General features: G+C 40.1%; 1 protein-coding gene across 3 annotated transcripts in view; it reads right to left on the bottom strand.

Moving 5' to 3' along the window:
- LOC129639096 (uncharacterized) overlaps positions 1 to 25,948 on the bottom strand; it is a 229,641-nt gene that overhangs the window by 59,571 nt on the left and 144,122 nt on the right. For 2 of the 3 annotated variants that reach the window (XR_008708173.1, XR_008708176.1), the window contains one exon: positions 22,584 to 22,753. The exons of the other annotated variant lie outside the window; for it this stretch is intronic. The gene's annotated coding sequence lies outside the window, so the exon portion shown is untranslated. Of the gene's footprint in view, positions 1 to 22,583; positions 22,754 to 25,948 lie in introns of those variants that run through there. 3 annotated transcript variants of the gene reach the window in all.

The raw sequence follows: 25,948 nt of genomic DNA, 5'->3' as shown, positions 1-25,948 counted from the left end.
AGAAATGAAAGATTCATATTCATAGCAAGAATTGTTATGCTAATTATGAGTTATTTGTGCTCTGTACTATTTTTTGCTTTCTACTGAATAGGCATTATCTTACTCCATGTTTCTCTCTCAAATCATTTGGAAAATACAAATGAAGAAGCTGAATAATGAGATAAGCTTTGACATCTGCATCCTCAAGTGTCAAATTAAAATGACCATGTAAGTCCTGCCCAACTCAAAAACAAGTAGAGTTACAAAAGTTTCTTTGAAAGATGATGCAGTCCGGGGAAGCTAGGTTGGCTGAAATAACAAATAGACCCTACAATCTCAGTTGCTAAACTCAACAAAGATTTGTTTTTAGTTCACATCACAGTTCAGGGACCAGGCTCTTCCCATCGTGCAACTCTACCATTTCAGAAGTTTCTGTGAGTTCAGTCGCATGAACCAGAGAATGAAAATATGTAGAAGATACATTTGTGAAAGGCACAGATGATTTCCACTCATATTTCCATCAGCCAGAATTCAGTCACAATTTCCCAACCTAACTGGAAGGATGGCTAAGAAACACAGTTGCTCTGACGGCCCAGGAAAAGGAAATGTATTGGTGAACGTCTAGCCAGTATTTGACACACAGAGAAAGAATCTAAAACACACACTTTTATTTACACAATATTATATATTATGATTAGATTCCTAAGTTAACCCATCCAAAATGCAACTGAAGCACATTACTAATACAGCAAGACCTCAGTGACTTAAATATCACCTCTCACCATCTTGTTTACTAGGACCAAGGTTGAAAACTCATGAACTGTTGGAAGAGAGGTTCCACATTCTATACACTCATTCATCTTTCATTCAGCAAACATTTATTTTACCTACTTAGAGTAAGTACTGGGACTTTCCAGGTGGTGCTAGTGGTGAAGAACTCACCTGCCAATGCAGGAGACGTAAGAGACTTAAGAGACGTGGGTTCAATCCCTGTGTCAGGAAGATCCCTTGGAGAAGGAAATGACAACCCACTCCAGTATTCTTGCCTGGGAAATCCCATGGACAGAGGAGCCTTCAGTTCATGGCGGACTTCAGTTCATGGGGTCACAAAAGAGTAAGACACACCTTAGCAACTAAACAAGAACAACAACAACCAGTTGAGTACTTTTGAAAGGCTTCTCAAATTATCTTGTGCTGGGCTGTAGCTACCACATAGCCACCACTCTTTCATCATTAAGGACATTCCATTGACTTGAACGTTTTGATATGGGGTAATTTTGAGGTAGTATAAAGTGCAAATCCCTAGACATTTTTCTCTTTCCATTTTCAGAACGAAAACTGCTTTGTTGTTTTTTTCCTTCTGACTCTATGCTCACTGTGAAATATTTAGACAATACAAGGAAGTATAAAGGAAAAGCAAAAATCATCCATAATCTAGTGTCTAGTGAAAATCGCTGTTGTCATATTCAGGTACACATTTCCATAACTTTCCCCATGCATCCTTTTTATAATAGAAATGTGTTATTACCATAAATGCAGGTATAACCTGCTTTCTTTGTCTAGCAATATATTCTGAACATTTCTCCAGAGTGGTAGCATAGTTAGGTGTTGTAATTTTTAATGGCCATAGTGTATTCCATTGGGTGGATGCTCCACAAGACAGTGCAGGGTAGTGATTGAGAGTGCAAGCTCTACATTTAAATTGTCTGGATTCTGATCTTGGCTCTCAGGCAAGGGTTAGCAAACCTTTTTTTCTGTAAAGTGTTAGTCACTCAGTTGTGCCCAACTCTTTCAGACCCCATGGATTGTAGCTCGCCAGGTTCCTCTGTCCATGGAGTTCTCCAGGCAAGAATACTGGAGTGGATTACTATTTCCTTTTCCAGGGGATCTGCCTGGCCCAGGGATCAAACCTGGGTCTGCTGCATTGCAGGCAGATTATTTACCAGAGCCTCATCCTGTAAAGGGTCAAAAAAATATTTTAGGCTTTGAGAGCTGTGTTAGGGTTCTCCAGAGGAAGAGAACCAACAGGATATTATACAGACATAGAGATCTTTCTATACAGATTTAGATAGATAATCTCTATATCTAACTAGATAAATCCATATATATGTATCTATATCTACATACCTATAACTATGTATCTATAGATATCTATATCATCTATATCTACCTATATCTATATCTATGTATATCTATATTGATCATCTATATCTATCATCTACCTATCTACAGACTACATCATGTGAAATGCCAGGCTTGATAAATAATGTTAGAATTAAGATTGCTGGGAGAAATATGAACAACCTCAGATATGCAGATGATACCACTCTAATGGCAGACAGTGAAAAGGAACTAAAGAACCTCTTGAAGGTGAAAGAGGAGAGTGAAAAAGCTGCCTTGAAACTCAACATTCAAAAAAACTAAGATCATGGCATCTGGTCCCATCACTTCATGGCAAATAGATGGGTGAAAAGTGGAAACTGGCAGGTTTTACTTTCTTGGGCTCCAAAATCACTGGGGACATCGACTGTACCAACAAAATTAAAAGAGACTTGCTCCTTGGCAGAAAAACTATGACAAACCTAGACAGTGTATTAAAAAGCAGAGACATCACTTTGCCTACAAAGGTCCATATAGTCAAAACTATGGTTTTTCCAGTAGTCATGTATGGATGTGAGAGTTGGACTGTGAATAAAGCTGAGCACAGAAGAATTGATGCTTTTGAACTGTGGTATTGGAGAAGACTCTTGAGAGTCCCTTGGACTGCAAGGAGATCCAACCAGTCCATTCTGAAGGAGATCAGCCCTGGGTGTTCTTTGAAAGGAATGATGCTGAAGCTGAAACTCCAGTACTTTGGCCACCTGATGCGAAGAAATGACTCATTGGAAAAGACTCTGATGCTGGGAAAGATTGAAGGCAGGAGGAGAAGGGGACAATGGAGGATGAGATGGTTGGATAGCATCACTGATTCGATGGACATGAGTTTGAGCAAGTTCAGGGAGTTGGTGAAGGACAGGGAAGCCTGGTGTGCTGCAGTCCATGGGGTTGTAAAGAGGCAGACACGATTAAGTGACTGAACAACAACTATCTATCTGTCTGTGTGTGAGAGAGAAGTATTGTCAAGAATTGGCTCACACAGTTATGAAGACTGGCAAGTATAGAATCTGTAGGGTGGGCCAGCAGGCTGGAGATCCACAGAAGAGTTGTACTTCAAGTCTAAAGGCAGTGTGCTGGCAGAATTCCCTCTTCCTCCAAGGATGTCAGTCTTCTTCTATGAACTGACTGGCTGAGACCCACTCATTCTCTAGAAGGTAATCTGCTTTATTTAACTCTACTGATATAAATGTTAATCTCATCTAAAAAGTACCTTCACAGAAACATCTAGAATAAAGTCTGACCAAATATACTGGTTCCATGGCTCAGTCAAGTTGACATGCAATTAGCCATTACCTGGGCCCTATAATGTCTGCTGCAAACTATTCAACTTTGTCATTGTTATGTGGCAGCAGACAAATTCAATATGCATGCACACGGGTGTGGCTATACTGCAATAAAACTATATTTATAAAAACAGATGGCAGGCTGATTTGGTCCATGAACTATAGTTTGTTGACTCTTACTCTTAGCCACTTTCTAGCTGTGTGACTTTGAACATGTCCTTTAAACCTCCATTTTCTCATCTGTGAGAAATGGGAATGATAAGAGCTCTGAATTCAAAGGGTAATTATGAGAATCTAAAGAGATTCAACAATCCCACTCCTGGACATATATCTGGAGAAAAGCATAATTCAAAAAGATATATGCATCCCAATGTTCACTGCAGCATTAGTTACAGGAGCCAAGACATGGTAGCAACCTAAATGGCCATCAATAGAGGAATGGATAAAGAAGATGTGGTGTGTATGTATATATGTGTGTGTGTATATATATACACACACACACACACACACAATGCAATGCTACTCAGCCAAAGAAAAGAATGAAATAATGTGCCATAATCGCAGCAACATGGATGGATCTAGAGATTGTCACACTGAGCGAAGAAAGTCAGAGAAAGACAAATATCATATGATATCGTTATATGTTGATTTCAAAAAATGATACCAAAGACTGTACTTATAAGATGTATAAAAGACACTCATGTTTACCAAACAAGAAACGGGGGTGGGGGGTTGGAATAAATTAAGAGGTTGAGATTAACATACACACACTACTATATATAAACTACATAACCAACAAAGACTTACTGTATAGCACAGGGAACTATACCTAGCATCTTTTATAACCTATAAGGGAAAAGAATCTGAAAAAGAATATATGTATGCATGTGTATATATATGTGTGTGTGTATTTATAGATGTATAAATGAATCACTGTGCTGTAAACCTGAAACTAATACAACATTGTAAATCAACTCTACTTCAACTAAAGAAAAGAGATGATATTTGTGGAATACCTGACACAATATCAGGTACATGTTAAATGCACAGTAAACCTTCCCCTCATTGTTATAATTTATCTATTAATCTGCTGAAAGAATTATTTTAAACACATTTATTAAGTATAACTGAAATATCATAAAGTGAAAGTGAAAGTGTTAGTTGCTCAGTTGTGTCTGACTCTTTGTGACCCCATGGACTGCAGCCTGCCAGGCTCCTCAGTTCATGGAATTAATTCTCCAAGCAAGAAATACACAAACTGGGGCTTCCCTGGTGGTCCAGTGGCTAAAACTCCAAGCCCTCAATGCAGGGGGCTCGGGTTTGATCCCTGATCAGGGAACTAGATCTCCCACGCTGCAATGAGAGTTCACATGCAAATCCCTCATGCTGCAACTAAAAGAAAAAAAAAATCCCTCGTGCCGCAACTAAAACTCGGTGCAGCCAAATAATAAAAATATTATTTTTAAAAAGAAATATTACAAACTGCATATATTTACAGTAATTCAAAAAGCCTTGATATATCTATACACTCATGAAATCATCACCACAATCAAAGATAGTGAATATGTCCATCACCCCCAAAGGTCTCATCCTGATGACCTGTAATCCTGCCCACCCATCCCTCCCACCCTTCCCAGCCCACACTCCCACCTCCAAGCAATTACTGATCTGTTTTACATCACTATCTTACTAACCTGTGATGGTCTACAAACCCACACCATTAGAAACGATACAGTCATGCACATCCATGGACACATCTCTGTATATGTGTTCAATTACTTCCTTACGATAAAAGGCCACAAGTAGAGGATGTTCCCTTGACATTGTTCTACATGTTGACAAAACTGCCTTTCAGAAAGGGACCAACTTACAGTGACGGTTTCTCCCCACTTATTTTCAATTTTTATGTTGATGGTATGTCTGTATGCACCCATGATAATTCTGTGTGCTTAAGGTAGGACTCTCTGAGTGTGCATTCACATTTGAAGTATCTTAGAGACAGTTAAGCAGCTCTGATGAGAACTGACACCTTTGCTGGTGGTAACCCAGAACTTTAATAATGAAAAAAGATGTTTTCATTGGAGCAATGAGTGGTGTTCTGGCTAGGGATGCTGTACAGACTTTACAACCCGTTTGGGAATAAGGTATACAATTCCAGCCCAGGTGTCTAATTCCACTGAAGCAGCATTCCAGCTCTAGAGTCCTGTTAATCTTGCCAAATCCTGGCTCATCTGCAAAACCAGCCAGTCATGTTATCAGGAAGAGAGGAGCGTATACAGAATAAACCTTTCATCCTCTTTTCTACTTGCTTGTTAATAAATGTTTGTATGTTTGAGAGAAATTGAAGAATTTGACTTAATAGTTAACTTTATAGTAATAAACCAACCAGGAGCCAGATTGGTAGACAGGTATACACAGTCACCACCCAGCTTTAATATGTTCACTAAAGGACCTTGACATTTGCTGGACTGCCAAATCAGCTTGGGTCTGTTTACAACATCTTTCTTATCTCTGCCAGTCTCCAAGGGATATTATGCCTCACCGTTTTCATTTGTATTTTTTATTAATAGTTAGGTTGAGTATCTTTTCGTATGGCTGTTGACCATTTGTCTTCTTTTTTGTGAATTATTTGTACAATTGTTGTTCAGTTGTTCAGTTGTGTCCAACTCTTTGCAACCCCGTGAACTGCAGCACGCCAGGCTTCCTTGTCCTTCACCAACTCCGGGAGTTTGCTCAAACTCATGTCCATCAAGTTGGTGATGCCATCCAATGATCTCATCGTCTGTCATCCCCCTCTCCTGCGTTCAATCTTTCCCAGCATCAGGGTCTTTTCCAATGAGTCAGCTGTTCCCATTAGGTGGCCAAAGTATTGGAGCTTTAGCTTCAGCATCAGTCCTTCCAATGAATATACAGGATTGACTTCCTTTAGGATTGACTGGTTTGATCTCCTTGTAGTCATATCCTCTACCATTTTTACACTGTGGTATTAAATTTTTTCTTATTGGTTTGTAAGAGATCTTATTATATTTAGGACATTAGTCTTGTGTCACATGAGCTGCAAATGTTTTCCCATTTGTCAGATATTTTAACATTGTGTTTTTTTTTTTCTGAGGTAGTAAATGTTATCAATATTTGTATTTATGGTTTCTGGCTCTGGTGTCGTGCATGACAATTTCTCCTGCAAAATTATATAAATTATCACCTAAATTTTCTTCTAAGGGTAAGAGTAACTGTTTTACACATTTCTTGGGGGGAAAACAAAACATGTAACAGCTGAAAGTTTAGTGGTTTGTAAAAGGTATTCAGAAGTTTAAAATTGCCTTTCTGTTGGGTTCGTAAAGCAGTAAGAATGGTTTCTGGTGTGATTTTGAAAATTTGGCTTTCTTGTTTTACAATGTGTGTCTCTCTCTCATCTACCTCATTAACTAATTCAAAATAGGAGAAATAAGTTTATAAACCATGGGAGGCAGAGGGCACAAAAACAGATACAGTATAGACACAGGATGTCTTCAACAATGAGACATACTTAGGCCAGTCTTTGAACCAGAAGCTGGTGACCCTGTCACCAATTGTTGGATTGAAAAATTTTAAAAATGAACCAGATAAAAATCAATAAAGTTTAAAAACTAAAAATAAATGGGGACTTCCCTGGTGATCTAGTGGTTAGGTGCTCTCACAGTCATGACCCTGGGTTCAATTCTTGATCAGGGAACTAAGGTCCTGTTAAGCCACACAGCGTGACCATAAAGAAAAAAAAATAATTAAAAATGACTGAATAAATAAAATGAATGAAAAGGTGTGACTCAAAGAAGCAGGCACTGCTTGAGTCACTCTGACACAGGCAGCAGTAGATACACTTAGCCTCCAGAAGCATCAATGTTAAGTTCCTAGCAGTCATGTCCAGTACCCTGCATCACTGATGTGACAGGAGTGGCCTGTCATGAGGCATGGTGGCAGCAATGTCTCCACTGGAGTAGTTCTGCTGGGAGACTGCAGCCCTCCTGGAGAACATGTGAACCTTCTCCCCTCATTCCTATGCTGAACTAACAAGATAGGTTTTTGTTGTTTGCAACTATGAAACCTGCATGATATAGAAACAGGACCAGGAGTGGCTATAGAAAAGAAAAACTCCATGTAATAGGTGTCTGGGTTGGTCTTGATGGCCCAGGGTGCCAGAAGGCAGCGAACATGCACTCCACCATCAGCTCCTCACAGGGGCTCTTATACAGGGTCTCTTACTGTACACTGAGACCTGAAAAAGCTAGACTACCTACCAAGCCATATTTCCCATCCCCCCAAACCAACCCACTCACAAACAGTCTAGTACTATGAAACTGCTATCGGTTACACATGAGTGGAGAGGAGAAACAACCTTCCTCTCTGTTTACTGAAGCTGTAGCAGGAGCCAGAGTAGCAAGAATCAAATTCCCTGGGGACCAGCTTTTTAAAAAAATTGACCTCTGTGGTGACATCATGCACTAGAATATTCTATACATATCTGAAACTGACTCACTGTTTGTGCCCCCCAAAACCTTCTTTTGCCAGGGATCCTGGAGGACACTGGAGCTATTTGTATCCAGGGAGCTGGGACTTTAATATAAAACTTGCTAAAACATGCATACATACATACAATTAAGACATCTGGCTACCTTATGTTGAAAATATGACTGATTCTTTTAGCCTGAAAGTATTCACTTAAATATGGTGTGTACCAAGGTATAATTTCTTAGCACAAAAAGCATAATCTATTCTTGAAAGGCAGTAAATGAAAATGTAGGAAAAAATATGTGAAAAATAATGGCCTTGCCTCAACAAGCAAACCTTTACATTAAACGGCTGGTGACAGTACATATTAGAAGTTGGAAAAACTTATGAGAAGATTATTTTCTAATGGAGGTTCTGTTTCACCCATCCTACCTCTAGGAAATTGACTTAAGGGTGAGGTAATACTTTAGGTAAACAATTTAGGAAGTCTATCCAAATTGCTCAAAGTGCTTTGCAGACATGAGCAAATTCAGCCTTGTAAATAAGCTTGTGTAATTGGATTCATGTCCACTGCTGCCTTTGAAACTCTTCCATGACTGGCAGTTTGGTGAGGGAGCGGTTTCTAAGAATTACACAGGCCCATCCCCAACCTTGGGGCATCTTTGGAGGTCCTGAGACGGTTCTTGAGTCTTGAGTCCAGGCTTCCCGGTTTTATCATAACAGCTTCCTGCCTCCCTGTCTCTGGGGGCTTCATAATGAGGAAACAACTGTGGGGGAAACACCTCGAAGGACAGGGATGGTGGTGGTGGCTGTGCTTCTTTTAGAAACATCCTGAGACCACACAAACTTGGGCTGTTTCAGTCATTACTTCCTCTGAACTTCAGGGCTCCTGGGTAACAATAGGAATTTACTTGCATGGGGATGGTCACGTGTCTCTGTGTCTATTTTCCTGGCACTCCACTCTGAGATGACTCCCCCACCCTCACCCCGTGGTGGGGGCTCTGGTGTCAGCCCAGAATCCCTGCTTCTGAATTGAAGGATGTACCCTTCTGGCTGCTGGCAGTGCTCACTGGTGCTGGTGCTCTGCTCAGTCACTTTCTGGGAATTACCCACAGTTGAGTTGCTTTCCCATCCTAAGCAATGTGCCCTTCCTGGGTGCAGCCTGTACTCAACCACTGGCCAGTGAGCAGTGGGTATCAGGCCCCTGTTCCCTCACCCTGATTTAAAACAACTCGGAAGGGCCACCCCTGCTCTAGAGCTCCCCATGGGGTTGGCTGAGAGGGTCTACATGCCAGTTCAACTTTTTCCTCAGCCCTGGCCCCATGTGCAGCTCCCCACAGGTCTAGCTCCCTACAGTACTGGCCTCCATGAACTTCCTATGTGTTGCTCCTATTTCCGGGTAACCTGACCTCAGACACAACCATTTGAAGTACAAGCTTGGCGTTTGGAAGAGTTAGAAAGATCATTTTGCAGGTTGATCTAATTTAATTCTTTAAACTTTGTATTACCTGTAATTAAGTCATTTCTGAGAGAGGTACTGACTAGCCTTGACCTTTGCCTCATGATTATAGCAGACAGGGTGTCATGCAAAAAAGAGGTTTAGTTCAGGGTTAGGAATTATCTAACTACAGCAAGACCAGCAGGTTTAGAGTAGGATGCAAAAGGATTGTTCATATATTAATTCCTTAGGGAATGAGTGTCAAATGAGACTTGAAGAAAGAAAGAAAAGAAAGTAAAATAAAGTTCAACAGATTGACAAATACATTTTAAGCACCTACATTACGAGCAATGGGAAACTAACAAAGAGGAAAAAACATGGTCCAGAGGAATGAATAAAGAAGATGTGGTGTATATATATGATGGAATATTACTTAGCTGTAAAAGGAAATGAAATAGGGTCATTTGTATAAACATGGATGGACCTAGAGACTGTCATACACAGTGAAGTCAGAAAGAGAAAAACAATTATCATGTATTAATGCATACATGTGGCATCTAGAAAAATGGTACAGATGATCTTATTTGTAAAGCAGAAATAGAGACACAGACATAGAGAACAAACGTATGGATACCAAGGGAGAAAGGTGGGAGGTGGGATGAATTGGAAGATTGGGACTGATGTACATACACTATTCAGTTCAGTTCAGTTCAGTCACTCAGTCATGTCCGACCCTTTGCGACCCCATGAATCACAGCACGCCAGGCCTCCCTGTCCAACACCAACTCCCGGAGTTCACCCAGACTCATGTCCATTGAGTTGGTGATGCCATCCAGCCATCTTATCCTCTGTCGTCCCCTTCTCCTCCTGCCCCCAATCCCTCCCAGCATCAGAGTCTTTTCCAATGAGTCAACTCTTCACATGAGGTGGCCAAAGTATTGGAGTTTCAGCTTCAGCATCATTCCTTCCAAAGAAATCCCAGGACTGATCTCCTTTAGAATGGACTGGTTGGATCTCCTTGCAGTCCAAGGGACTCTCAAGAGTTTTCTCCAACACCACAGTTCAAAAGCATCAATTCTTTGGCACTCAGCTTTCTCCACAATCCAACTCTCACATCTATACATGACCACAGGAAAAACCATAGCCTTGACTAGACAGACCTTTGTTGGCAAAGTAATGTCTCTGCTTTTGAATATGCTATCTAGGTTGGTCATAACTTTCCTTCCAAGGAGTAAGCGTCTTTTAATTTCATGGCTGCAGTCACCATCTGCAGTGATTTTGGAGCCCCCAAAAAATAAAGTCTGACACTGCTTCCACTGTTTCCCCATCTATTTCCCATGAAGTGATGGGACTGGATGCCATGATCTTCGTTTTCTGAATGTTGAGATTTAAGCCAACTTTTTCACTCTCCTCTTTCACTTTCATCAAGAGGCTTTTTAGTTCCTCTTCACTTTCTGCCATAAGGGTGGTGTCATCTGTGTATCTGAGGTTATTGATATTTCTCCTGGCAATCTTGATTCCAGCTTGTGCTTCTTCCAGCCATAGTAATTAATGAGAAACTACTGTATAGCACATATATATAGTAAAGGAAATCAGTCCTGAATATTCATTGGAAGGACTGATGCTGAAGCTGAAACTCCAATACTTTGGCTACCTGATGTGAAGAACAGACTCATTGGAAAAGACCCTGATGCTAGGAAAGATTGAGGGCAGGAGGAGAAGGGGACGACAAAGGATGAGATGGTTGGATGGCATCACTGACACGATGGACATGAGTTTGAGTAGGCTCAGGGAGTTGGTGGTGGACAGGGAAGCCTCACGTGCTGAAGTGCATGAGGTCACAAAGAGTCGGACATGACTGAGCAACTGAACTGAACTGAACTGTATAGGTGGCTCCAGTTGTAAAGAACCCATCTGCCAATGCAGGAGACATAAGAGATGTGGGTTTGTTCCCTGGGTCGGGAAGATCCCATGGAGTAGGAAATGGCAACCCACTCCAGTATTCATCTAGAGAATCCGCATGAACAGAGGAGCCTGGTGGGCTACAGTCCATAGGGTCACAAAGAGTCGGGCATGACAAGCGACTTAGCATGCATGCATGGTTTGTCCAGTACTCAAGTATGGATGTGAGAGTTGAACCATAAAGAAGGCTGACTGCTGAAGAATTGGTGCTTTTGAATTGGGGTGCTGGAGAAGACTCTTTAAGAGTCCCTTCGACTGCAAGGAGATCAAACCAGTCAATTCTAAAACAAATCAACCCTGAATATTCATTGAAAGGACTGATGCTGAAGCTGAAGCTCCAATACTTTGGCCACCTGATGCGATGAGTCAACTCACTGGAAAAGACCCTGATGTGGGAAAGATTGAAGGCAAAAACAGAAGCGGGTGGCAAAGGATGAGATGGTTAGATATAGTATCACTGACTCAATGGGACATGAATTTGAGCAAACTCCGGGAGAAAGTGGAGGACAGAAGAACCTGGCGTGCTACAGTCCATGGGGTCGCAAAGAGTTGGACATGACTTAGTGACTGAGCAACAACAACATATAGAACAAAACAAACAAGTAACGGACATGGGGAAAGAGAACTTATAGAAGCCACAGCAAGGAAATAATTTATAAGGATAAAGAAGTAATTTGCAGGAAGACATTCTATTTATAACACTGAAACATTGGAAACAACCCAAATGCTCAACAATAGGGGAATAATAAGAACAGAATATTATGAAGTAGTTCAAATAAAAATGATGAAGATCACATTCATTTGTGGAAATATGATATGAAATAATATTAAATGAGTAAAGCAGAGATGCACCATGTTCAGTGGGTTATAACTACATGAACATATATATCTTTATAAACAATGACTTAGAAGCCTTTATGTACTGGAGAAATAAGAATGTCTCATGTTTCCTTTTCCCCCTCTCTCCCTTTGATTATGTCATCTTTCTGGCCTGATTTTTTAAAACTATCCTCTTTGCCCTGCATATGCATGCACCTGCCTAGAAATGTTTTTTAAATCTTATGGAAATACTCAGAAATTCTTCCTCTTTACTACAATGAGAAAAAAAAAATGGCATTATCACCCTGGGGAAAGATGAGACTCTTAGACTTTGTTATTTTCTTTTTACTTACAGGAAGTTGGACATTTTGAAATGACATAAATAAAGGATACACATATTTAAATAAAGAAGAAAGTGACACACTTTTTGGAAAGTTTTCTTAATAATATAGGCTTTTTTACAGTATGTAGACTTTGGTTCAGTAATTCCAAATCTAATGTATATCTAAGGCTGTAATGTAAATGTTTAACAGTTGGATCTCTGGAGGAAAAGCATTGAATTTGTAGTATCTGTCAATTTCCATGGTGTAAATACTCTGATTATGACCAATTTCATGTTATCAATGTGACATTAAGAGGCATAAAGACATATGTCCACACAACAACTTGTATGAAAATATTCATAGCATTATTCATAACAGCCAAAAATAGAAACAAGGCAAATATCCATCGACTAGTGAATGGGTTTAAAAAACTGATATATTCATAGAATAGAATACTAATCAGCAATAAAAAGAAATGAACCATTGGCACATGCAATAATATGGATGAATATCAAAGTAATATTGGATGAAACAAGAAAAAAGCATACAATTCTATAAAATACAAATTATAACAGAAAGCTGATCAGTGGTGGTTTAAGAATGGGAAGGAGCCAGAGGGAGGGATTACAAAAGGGAAAGAGAAAAAACTTTTGGAGTTGATGGCTATGCTCATCCTTGATTGTGGTGACAGTTTCATGGGTATAAATTCATCATGTCGAAATTCATCAAATAGTAGACTTTAAATAGGTACAGTTTATAAAATGTCCATTATACTACAACAAAACTCTGGTATGATATCCCCTCACACCAGTCAGAATGGCCGTTATCAATCAAAAAGTCTACAAACAATAAATGCTGGAGAGGGTGTGGAGAAAAGGGAACCCTCTGACACTGCTGGTGGGACTGTCAACTGGTACAGCCACTATAGGGAACAGTATGGAGTTTCCTTTAAGAACTAAAAATAGAGCTACCATATGATCCAGCAATCCCACTCCTGGGCATATACCCAGAGAAAAACATGGTTTGAAAGGATACATGCACCCCAATGTTCATTGCAGCACTGTTGACAATAGCCAGGACATGGAAGCTACCTAAAGGTCCACTGACAGATGAACTGATAAAGAAGATGTGGTATATATGTCCCCAGTATTCATTACAGCACCATTTACAATTGCTAGGACATGGAAGCAACCTAGATGTCCACCAACAGATGAATGGATAAAGAAGTTGTGGTACATATATACAGTGGTATATTACTTAGCCATAAAAAGGAACACATTTGAGTCAGTTCTAATGAGGTGGATGAACCTAGAGCCTATTACACAGAGTGAAGTAAGTCAGAAAGTGAATGATAAATATTGTAGGAAGGGGACATACATATACCTGTGGCTGATTCATACTGATGTATGGCAGAAATCAATACAATAATGTAAAGCAATTATACTTCAACTAAAAATAATTTTTTAAAAAAAGATATGGTACATATGTATATTGGAATATTACCCAGCCATTACAAAGAATGAAATAATGCCATCTGCAGCAATATGAATGGACTTGGAGATTATCATACTAAGTGAAATAAGTCAAAGAAAGACAAATTTCATACGATATTGCTTATGTGCAGAATCTAAAAAGATATATAATACAAATGAACTTATTTATGAAACAGAAACAGGCTCACAGACATAGAAAACGAATTTATGATTAGGAGGTTAGAAGAGGGGGGAAGAATTGGGAAACTGGGATTGATAATAATATTGACACTGGGAGACTGTGATATATACTACTATATATAAAACAGATAACCAACAGGACCTACTGTGTAACACAGGGAACTCTGCCCAATTTCTGTAATAACCTAAATAGGGAAAAGATTTGAAAAAGAATAGGTACGTGCGTGTGTGTGTGTGTGTGTGTGTGTGTATGTGTATACAACTGAATCACTTTGCTGTATACCTGCAACTAACACAACATTTTTTTTTCTTTCTTTATTTTTAATTTTATTTTATTTTCAAACTTTAAAAAATTGTATTAGTTTTGCCAAATATCAAAATGAATCCGCCACAGGTATACATGTGTTCCCCATCCTGAACCCTCCTCCCTCCTCCCTCCCCATACCATCCCTCTGGATCATCCCAGTGCACCAGCCCCAAGCATCCAGTATCGTGCATCGAACCTGGACTGGCAACTCGTTTCATACATGATATTATACATGTTTCAATGCCATTCTCCCAAATCTTCCCACCCTCTCCCTCTCCCACAGAGTCCATAAGACTGTTCTATACATCAGTGTCTCTTTTGCTGTCTCGTACACAGGGTTATTGTTACCATCTTTCTAAATTCCATATATATGCATTAGTATACTGTATTGGTGTTTTTCTTTCTGGCTTACTTCACTCTGTATAATAGGCTCCAGTTTCATCCACCTCATTAGAACTGATTCAAATGTATTCTTTTTAATGGCTGAGTAATACTCCATCGTGTATATGTACCACTGCTTTCTTATCCATTTATCTGCTGATGGACATCTAGGTTGCTTCCATGTCCTGGCTATTATAAACAGTGCTGCGATGAACATTGGGGTACACGTGTCTCTTTCCCTTCTGGTTTCCTCAGTGTGTATGCCCAGCAGTGGGATTGCTGGATCATAAGGCAGTTCTATTTCCAGTTTTTTAAGGAATCTCCACACTGTTCTCCATAGTGGCTGTACTAGTTTGCATTCCCACCAACAGTGTAAGAGGGTTCCCTTTTCTCCACACCCTCTCCAGCGTTTATTGCTTGTAGACTTTTGGATCGCAGCCATTCTGACTGGCGTGAAATGGTACCTCATAGTGGTTTTGATTTGCAATTCTCTGATAATGAGTGATGTTGAGCATCTTTTCATGTGTTTGTTAGCCATCTGTATGTCTTCTTTGGAGAAATGTCTATTTAGTTCTTTGGCCCATTTTTTGATTGGGTCATTTATTTTTCTGGAGTTGAGCTGTAGGAGTTGCTTGTATGTTTTTGAGATTAGTTGTTCGTCAGTTGCTTCATTTGCTATTATTTTCTCCCATTCTGAAGGCTGCCTTTTCACCTTGCTAATAGTTTCCTTTGATGTGCAGAAGCTTTTAAGGTTAATTAGGTCCCATTTGTTTATTTTTGCTTTTATTTCCAATATTCTGGATGGTGGGTCATAGAGGATCCTGCTGTGATGTATGTCAGAGAGTGTTTTGCCTATGTTCTCCTCTAGGAGTTTTATAGTGGTCTTACGTTTAGATCTTTAATCCATTTTGAGTTTATTTTTGTGTATGGTGTTAGAAAGTGTTCTAGTTTAATTCTTTTACAAGTGGTTGACCAGATTTCCCAGCACCACTTGTTAAAGAGATTGTCTTTAATCAATTGTATATTCTTGCCTCCTTTGTCAAAGATAAGGTGTCCATATGTGCGTGGATTTATCTTTGGGCTTTCTATTTTGTTCCATTGATCTATATTTCTGTCTTTGTGCCAGTACCATACTGTCTTGATGACTGTGGCTTTGTAGTAGAGCCTGAAGTCAGGTAGGTTGATTCCTCCAGTTCCATTCTTCTTTCTCAAAATAGCTTTGGCTATTCGAGGTTTTTTTGTATTTCCATACAAATTGTGAAATTATTTGTTCTAGCTCTGTGAAGAATACCGTTGGTAGCTTGATTGGGATTGCATTGAATCTATAAATTGCTTTGGGTAGTATACTCATTTTCACTATATTGATTCTTCCAATCCATGAACATGGTATATTTCTCCATCTATTTGTGTCCTCTTTGATTTCTTTCACCAGTGTTTTATAGTTTTCTATATATAGGTCTTTAGTTTCTTTAGGTAGATATATTCCTAAGTATTTTATTCTTTCCATTGCAATGGTGAACAGAATTGTTTCCTTAATTTCTCTTTCTGTTTTCTCATTATTAGTGTATAGGAATGCAAGGGATTTCTGTGTGTTGATTTTATATCCTGCAACTTTACTATAATCATTGATGAGTTCTAGTAATTTTCTGGTGGAGTCTTTAGGGTTTTCTAGGTAGAGGATCATGTCATCTGCAAACAGTGAGAGTTTTACTTCTTCTTTTCCAATTTGGATTCCTTTTATTTCTTTTTCTGCTCTGATTGCTGTGGCCAAAACTTCCAAAACTATGTTGAATAGTAGTGGTGAAACTGGGCACCCTTGTCTTGTTCCTGACTTTAGAGGAAATGCTTTCAATTTTTCACCATTGAGGATAATGCTTGCTGTGGGTTTGTCATATATAGCTTTTATTATGTTGAGGTATGTTCCTTCTATTCCTGCTTTCTGGAGAGTTTTTATCATAAATGGATGTTGAATTTTGTCAAAGGCTTTCTCTGCATCTATTGAGATAATCATATGGTTTTTATTTTTCAATTTGTTAATGTGCATTACATTGATTTGCGGATATTGAAGAATCCTTGCATCCCTGGGATAAAGCCCACTTGGTCATGGTGTATGATCTTTTTAATGTGTTGTTGGATTCTGATTGCAAGAATTTTGTTAAGGAGTTTTGCATGTATGTTCATCAGTGATATTGGCCTGTAGTTTTCTTTTTTTGTGGGATCTTTGTCAGGTTTTGGTATTAGGGTGATGGTGGCCTCATGGAATGAGTTTGGAAGTTTACCTTCCTCTGCAATTTTCTGGAAGAGTTTGAGCAGGATAGGTGTTAGCTCTTCTCTAAATTTTTGGTAGAATTCAGCTGTGAAGCCGTCTGGACCTGGGCTTTTGTTTGCTGGAAGATTTTTGACTACAGTTTCAATTTCCGTGCTTGTGATGGGTCTGTTAAGATTTTCTATTTCTTCCTGGTCCAGTTTTGGAAAGTTGTACTTTTCTAAGAATTTGTCCATTTCTTCCACGTTGTCCATTTTATTGGCATATAATTGTTGATAGTAGTCTCTTATGATCCTTTGTATTTCTGTGTTGTCTGTTGTGATCTCTCCATTTTCATTTCTAATTTTATTGATTTGATTTTTCTCCCTTTGTTTCTTGATGGGTCTGGCTAATGGTTTGTCAATTTTATTTATCCTTTCAAAGAACCAGCTTTTGGCTTTGTTGATTTTTGCTATGGTCTCTTTTGTTTCTTTTGCATTTATTTCTGCTCTAAGTTTTAAGATTTCTTTCCTTCTACTAACCCTGGGGTTCTTCATTTCTTCCTTTTCTAGTTGCTTTAGGTGTAGAGTTAGGTTATTTATTTGACTTTTTTCTTGTTTCTTGAGGTATGCCTGTATTGCTACGAACTTTCCCCTTAGGACTGCTTTTACAGTGTCCCACAGGTTTGGGGTTGTTATGTTTTCATTTTCATTCGTTTCTATGCAAATTTTGATTTCTTTTTTGATTTCTTCTGTGATTTGTTGGTTATTCAGCAGCGTGTTGTTCAGCCTCCATATGTTGGAATTTTTAGTAGTTTTTCTCCTGTAATTGAGATCTAATCTTACTGCATTGTGGTCAGAAAAGATGCTTGGAATGATTTATATTTTTTTGAATTTACCAAGGCTAGATTTATGGCCCAGCATGTGATCTATCGTAGAGAAGGTTCCATGTGCCCTTGAGAAAAAGGTGAAATTCATTGTTTTGGGGTGAAATGTCCTATAGATATCAATTAGGTCTAACTGGTCTATTGTATCATTTAAAGTTTGTGTTTCCTTGTTAGTTTTCTGTTTAGTTGATCTATCCATAGGTGTGAGTGGGGTATTAAAGTCTCCCACTATTATTGTGTTATTGTTAATTTCTCCTTTCATACTTGTTAGCATCTGTCTTACATACTGCGGTGCTCCTGTGTTGGGTTCACATATATTTATAATTGTTGTATCTTCTTCTTGGATTGATCCTTTGATCATTATGTAGTGACCATCTTTGTCTCTTTTCACAGCTTTTGTTTTAAAGTCTATTTTATCTGATATGAGTATTGCTACTCCTGCTTTCTTTTGGTCCCTATTTGCATGGAAAATCTTTTTCCAGCCCTTCATTTTCAGTCAGTATGTGTCCCCTGTTTTGAGGTGGGTCTCTTGTAGACAACATATGTAGGGGTCTTGTTTTTGTATCCATTCAGCCAGTCTTTGTCTTTTGGTTGGGGCATTCAACCCATTTATGTTTAAGGTAATTACTGATAAGTATGATCCCGTTGCCATTTACTTTATTGTTTTGGGTTCGAATTTATACACCGTTTTTGTGTTTCCTGTCTAGAGAATATCCTTTAGTATTTGTTGGAGAGCTGGTTTGGTGGTGCAGAATTCTCTCAGCTTTTGCTTGTTTGAAAAGCTTTTGATTTCTCCTTCATACTTGAATGAGATCCTTGCTGGGTACAATAATCTGGGCTGTAGGTTATTTTCTTTCATCATTTTAAGTATGTCTTGCCATTCCCTCCTGGCTTGAAGAGTTTCTATGGAAATATCAGCTGTTATCCTTATGGGAATTCCCTTGTGTGTTATTTGTTGTTTTTCCCTTGCTGCTTTTAATATTTGTTCTTTGTGTTTGATCTTTGTTAATTTGATTAATATGTGTCTTGGGGTGTTTTGCCTTGGGTTTATCCTGTGTGGGACTCTCTGGGTTTCTTGGACTTGGGTGATTATTTCCTTCCCCATTTTAGGGAAGTTTTCAACTATTATCTCCTCAAGTATTTTCTCATGGTCTTTCTTTTTGTCTTCTTCTTCTGGGACCCCTATGATTCGAATGTTGTAGCGTTTAATATTGTCCTGGAGGTCTCTGAGATTGTCCTCATTTCTTTTAATTCGTTTTTCTCTTATCCTCTCTGATTCATTTATTTCTACCATTCTATCTTCTAATTCACTAATCCTATCTTCTGCCTCTGTTATTCTACTATTTGTTGCCTCCAGAGTGTTTTTAATTTCATTTATTGCATTATTCATTATATATTCACTCTCTTTTATTTCTTCTAGGTCCTTGTTAAACCTTTCTTGCATCTTCTCAATCCTTGTCTCCAGGCTATTTATCTGTGACTCCATTTTGATTTCAAGATTTTGGATCAATTTCACTATCATTATTTGGAATTCTTTATCAAGTAGATTCCCTATCTCTTCCTCTTTTGTTTGGTTTGGTGGGCATTTATCCTGTTCCTTTATCTGCTGGGTATTCCTCTGTCTCTTCATCTTGTTTAAATTGTTGATTTTGGGGCGTCCTTTCTGTATTCTGGCAGTTTGTGGAGTTCTCTTTATTGTGGCGTTTCCTCGCTGTGTGTGGGTTTGTACAGGTGGCTTGTCAAGGTTTCCTGGTTAGGGAAGCTTGTGTCAGTGTTCTGGTGGGTGGAGCTGGATTTCTTCTCTCTGGAGTGCAATGAAGTGTCCAGTAATGAGTTATGAGATGTCTATGGCTTTGGGGTGACTTTGGGCAGCCTGTATCTTGAAGCTCAGGGCTGCGTTCCTTTGTTGCTGGAGAATTTGCTTGGTATGTCTTGCCCTGGAACTTGTTGGCCCTTGTGTGGTGCTTGGTTTCAGTGTAGGTATGGAGGCGTTTGATGAGCTCCTGTCAATTAATGTTCCTTGGAGTCAGGAGTTCCCTGGAGTCAGGGTTTGGACTTAAGCCTCCTGCTTCCAGTTATTGGTCTTATTTTTACAGTAGTTTCAAAACTTCTCCTTCTATACAGCACCATTGATAAAACATCTACGTTAAAGATGAAAAGTTTCTCTACCGTGAGGGTCACCCAGAGAGGTTCACAGCATTACATGGAGAAGAGAAGAGGGAGGAGGGAGTTAGAGGTGACCCGAATGAGATGAGGTGGAATCAATAGTGGAGAGAGTGGGCTAGCCAGTAATCACTTCCTTATGTGCACTCCACAACTGGACCACTCAGAGATGTTCACGGAGTTATACAGAGAAGAGAAGAAGGAGGAAGGAGACAGAGGTGGCCAGAAGGATAAAAGGGGGGAATGAAAAGGAGGGAGACAGATCCAGCCAGTAATCAGTTCCCTAAGTGTTCTCCACCATGTGGAACACACAGAAATTCACAGAGTTGGGTAGAGTAGAGAGGGGTTAGGGAGGAGACACAGGTGACCTGGTGGAGAAAAAGGAGAGTCCAAAGGGAGAGAGAGCAGTCAACCCAGTAATCTCACTCCCTAGTGAAAAATGGGTACTGAAGATTGGGTTCTTAAAGGTACAAAATTGGTAACAAATACATAAAAGCAAAAATTAAAAATCTAGAATAGAGTTTGGAATTTCAAAAATACCATGTTAAAGAAAAGAAGAAGGAAAAGAAAGAGAGAAAAAACGAACAAACAAAAACAAACAAGGTCACAAAAATTATAAAGAAAATATAGGTACAAAATTGATAACTAATACCAAAAAGCAAAAGTTAAAAATCTAGAATAGAGTTTGGAATTTCAAAAATACAATGTTAAAAAAAAAAGAAGAAAAAGAAAGAGAGAAAACCAAACAAACAAAAACAAAGTTGCAAAAATTATAAAGAAAATACAGGTACAAAATTGATATCAAATACGAAAAAGCATAAATTAAAAATCTAGAGTAGAGTTTGGAATTTCAGATATACAATGTTATATAAAAGAAGAAGAGAAAGAAACAGAGGAAAAAAAAGTCACAGAAATTATAAAAAAAGCTATAGGTACAAAATTGATAACAAATACCAAAAAGCTAAAATTAAAAATCTAGAGTAGTTTGGAATTTCAAAAATACAATATTAAAGAAAAGAAGAAAAAAAAAGTCAAAAATTATAAAAAATATATATATGAAGTTTGCTGAAGAGAAAAAAAATAGGGTCTTTTTTTTTTTGCGAAGTAATAGGTTATAAAAGTGAAAATTAAAGGAATGACTTAAAATTTTTTTTTAAAATTTTAAAAAAGAAAGAAAGAAAGAATGATCATAAAAATAGTACAAATATATCTAGGACTTTCTCTGGTTTTGTTGTGAGTATTGTGGGTTCAGTTCATTTTTGGCTAGTTCCTTGGTCCGACTTATATTTCTCAAGATCTATAGGCCCCTTCCTATGTAGTTGGTAGTAACCACAGGGTTTTAATCTATTGCCTGTAGCTTCCAAGGCGGTTCCCTCTGTTATAGCTTCTTCTGTTTGCTGGTCTCTTCAGTGTCTGGCTTCCGCCCTGACACAAAGGGGACGGTGGAGGACACTTTTTTTTTTTTAGGCTCACTTGTTCAGTCGCGATGTGGGGAGAGAGGGAGGGATGCTGCAAACAAATAACACTGGCGTGTGCGCGCAGTGCCTCAGCCACACTGGGTCTGCCCCCGCTCACAGCATGTGTAGCCTCCCTGCCCACACTGCTCAGGCTCTAGGTTGCTCTGCCGGGAACCATCCGTGGCCGGCCCTGGGCTGCCTGCACCTCCCAGGTCAAAGCCGCTCAGGTTCAGGCACTTGGGTAGTCCTCAGAGGCGCAGACTCGGTTGGGCCTGCATTTTGTGCCCTTCCCAGGTCCAAGCAGCTCAGGTGATGAGGTGTTTGGCGAGCGCGATTGCTGTGACTTATTGCCTCCCCGCCGCTCGGTTATCTATGTGTACAACCGGCGCACCTTCTCAGGCAGATGTTGACCGTCCAGACCCCCAAGAAGTTTTAGTTAGCAAAGATGCCTGCTTACAGTTTTATAGATAATGTCTCTCTGGGGCTGCGATTGTACCCTTCCGGTTCTGGCTGCCTGTCACCGGAGGGGGAAGGTCTGCAGCCGGCTATCTCTGTTCAGTCCTTTGTTCCGTGCGCGAGCCTGGTGCTGTCTTAGGTTAGGGCTGGCTTTTCCCGTGGTAGATATCCCACAGTCTGGTTTGCTAGCCCAAATGATTTCGCTCAGATAGCGCTCAGGGTATTCAGGCCAGGTCCTTACTCTAAGCGATGCAGCCCAAGTCACACCTCCCTGCCCAGCCCCCGCTTGCTAATGGCGTGTGCAGGCGTCTGCACTGCTTCTCTGCTGGGGGAGTTACCGTAGGGCTCGCAATCTGTGGGTTTTAATTGTTTATTTAATTTTTTCTCCCTGTTACGTTGCCCTCTGTGCTTCCAAAGCTCAGCACAGATTTGGCAGTGAGAAGGTTTCCTGGTGTTTGGAAACTTCTCTCTTTTTAAGACTCCCTTCCCGGGACAGAACTCCATCCCTCCCTCTTTTGTCTCTTTTTTTTTGTCTTTTATATTTTTTCCTACCTCATTTTGAAGACTTGGGTTGCTTTTCTGGGTGCCTGATGTCCTCTGCTGGCATTCAGAAGTTGTTTTGTGGAATTTACTCGGGGTTTAAATGCTCTTTTGATGAATTTGTGGGGGAGAAAGTGTTCTCCCTGTCCTACTCCTCCACCATCTTGGCTCCTCCCCGTAACACAATATTGTTAATCAACTATACTCCAATATAAAATAAAAATTCAAAAAGAAAACCCATGAGCTGATGATTGTTATAGCTGAGTGGTGGGAACTTTACTAGATTCTATGTTACCAATGTGGCTGGGATATTTAAGGATATGCATTTTTTAAACTCATTAGAAACAAATGGACAATAAACTCAAAGACCATGTTTTGCCAGTGTTTCTGGAAAATGGCAGATAAAGTTTCAAATTGTAGATACTTGGGTTCCCAGAAAACATAAAGATGCATCCTTAAGAGTATTAATATAAAGATGAGTAAATAAAACATTTCTGCCATCAATCATGAGTTTAAATTAAATAAATACAGAGGTACAGTTTATTATATGTCAATTACACTACAACAAAATGAAACTCATTTTAAAAGAACAAGCTAATCAGGATCTTCTATGCTCCTGTCTCCAGTGATCTTGGACTTTTCCTGTCTCCAACCTGACTTCCAAGGCTAATGCCCACATCTTTGTCAGAAGCCTGCCTCAGGCTGCCAAAACCCTCACTGCCCTACCAACTGGGTGGAAATGCCTGCTGCTGCTGCTGCTGCTGCTGCTAAGTCACTTCAGTCGTGTCTGACTCTGTGCGACCCCACAGATGGCAGCCCATCAGGCTCCCCATCCCTGGGATTCTCCAGGCAAGAGTACTAGAGTGGGTTGCCATTTCCTTCTCCAATATATGAAAGTGAAAAGTGAATATGAAGTCGCTCAGTCGTGCCCGACTCTTAGCGACCCCATGGACTGCAGCCCACCAGGCTCCTCTGTCCATGGGATTTTCCAGGCAAGAGTACTAGAGTGGGTTGCCATTGCCTTCTCTGGGGTGGAAATGCCTAGGAGTCAGTATTACCCAGCCCTCCAGCCCCTCTGTCCTCACTCCCCTGGGCAGCCTTGAATGACTGACACCTAGAGGGGCATGAATCCCCAGCCCTTTTTCCTCTTAGTCAGGATCATTCTGAGGTGCATTGTTAATCCTGGTGGGACTAAGTCCCCGTTGCTCCTGCTGTTAGCTGGCCTAGTAATGAACCCATAGTGGGCTGTCTTTACTTCCCTGCATCACTTCTCCACTTCCCCAACCGTGTCCATATACCCAAACAAATGACATGCCCTCTAATCCTTGTGCCAAGGTCAGCTTCTAGGGAGCCCAATTCAGACAAAGTCAAAGATCTGGTGAAGACTGTTCCCCTGGAAGTTGGAAGAAGAGATGGCTTTGAGGATGTGGGTTCTAAGGCACTGCCCCTCAAACCCCTTTGTGTTCAAGTACAGTTCCTAAGGGCTTCCCTAGTGGCTCAGCAGTAAAGAATCTGCCTGCCAACACAGGAGATGTGGGTTCAATCTCTGAGTCAGGAAGATCTCCTGGAGAAGGAAATGGCAACCCACTCCAGTATTCTTGCCTGGACAATCTGATGGACAGAGGAGTCTGGTGGGCTACAATCCATGGGGTCACAAAAGAGTTGGACATGACTGAGCAACTAAACAACAACAACAGTTCCTAAAGCTAACATCTGGCACAAAAACATGGAAGGGTAATAATAATAATAAAAATCATGAAAGGCAGATCAGCATGATCTCTCTTACACTACTGGAAGAGATGGAGAAATTACAAGAAGAGGAACCAATGTATGGCAAAACCAATACAATATTGTAAAGTAAATAAATAAATAAAACTAGAAAAAAAAAAGATCAAGCTATCTGTGTAGATTGGCTTTGGAAAAAAAGATAACTGACTTTCCAGTTCCTTCTCCTTTTACCAATATCTGCAGCTAACATTTGATCTCATCATGCACTTCAACTCAGCCAGAAACTGATCCAAGTGCATTGACAGTGACAAATAATAGGGTAGACTGGCAATGAACATAATAAATACACACAAAGATATCAGAGAGTAATCAACTATTTTCAGAGAATTAAAGTTGGGTGAGCTGAAGGTGAGGCTGCTTTGGATTTGAGAGTGTGGTAGATGAGGTAATCGTTCCACAAATAATTCCCTCTGCGGGAATGAGACAGGCTGGGACCGGGTCCCTTTGCTTCAGAGCTGCAATGCTTGCACCTGGATACACCTTTCCTCCAGCAACAAAATACAAATAAATCGTATGGGATTAAAAAATAACTCTGTGCATGTGCAGGTGGGGCAAATTCTGGACCAAAAGATACCAAAAAAAAAAAAAAAAAAAAAAAGACAAAAAACCCCAACTTCTGTTTCTGAAGTGAAGTCAAAGTTGCCCAGTCGTCTTCGACTCTTTGCCATCCCATGGACTATATACAGTCCATGGAATTCTCCAGACCAGAATACTGGAGTGGGTACCCTTTCTCTTCTCCAGGGGATCTTCCCAACCCAGGGATCAAACTCAAGTCTCCCACCTTGCTGGCAGATTCTTTACCAGCTGAGCCACAAGGGAAGCCAGTTCTTAAAAGCCAGGAGCAAAAGCAAGGTACTGTGCATGCCCTCTGCATTCACCACCACAAAGGGGTGGGCAAACCCTACACACACCCCTATCCTCACCCTATATAAGGAACAAACTCGCCCCCTCTCAGGGGAGCAAGCAAGGAAACTGTTACTTGTTTTCATTCCCTCCTGCAGCTGGTGCAGAAGCTGCAATAAAGCCTTGCCTGAATTTCGTGTCCAGCCCCTAGTCAATTTCTGTTGACTGGGGAAGGCCAAGAACCCTGGTTGGTATCAGGAAGAGGCCCTTCTCTCCTCACTCATGTTGGCCATGTGAATTAAATTGGAAATAGGGAGAGGGGCAGTGTGCAAGATAGAGTTTGGGCCCCAGAGCCTCGAGAATTTTTGTTCGCTCATCTGGGAGGCAATCTGGACCCTAGACTGAGATACAGAGCAGGACTGCCCCTGTCATCTCACAGCCCATGGATATGAGATTAATGCTTGTCATCTGAAGCCACTGAACTTTGAGGTGGTTTGTTATGGAATATTATCAGAGCAAGAGGTGGCTGGGTCCCGTAGTCAGAAAAGTTTCTCTGAGAGGGTGATACTTAAGCTGAGATCTGAAACAATACAAAGCCAGTCCTGTGATGACCAATCCAGGCAGAAAGAATTCCAACATGTGGACAAAGATGCAAAGGTGGGAACTGGTTTGGCACGTTCGGGAAACTGAAAGACAATCTATGAGGCTGGTTGATATAAGGGGCTGAGTGGGAGAGAGGTGTCAGCAGAAACTGCAGGGGAAT

The sequence above is a fragment of the Bubalus kerabau genome, chromosome X (assembly GCF_029407905.1).
Source record: "Bubalus kerabau isolate K-KA32 ecotype Philippines breed swamp buffalo chromosome X, PCC_UOA_SB_1v2, whole genome shotgun sequence".
NCBI classification, from domain to species: domain Eukaryota; kingdom Metazoa; phylum Chordata; class Mammalia; order Artiodactyla; family Bovidae; genus Bubalus; species Bubalus kerabau.
Note: the sequence above shows the minus strand (reverse complement) of the source record. Positions and strands in the feature narration are given on the sequence as shown.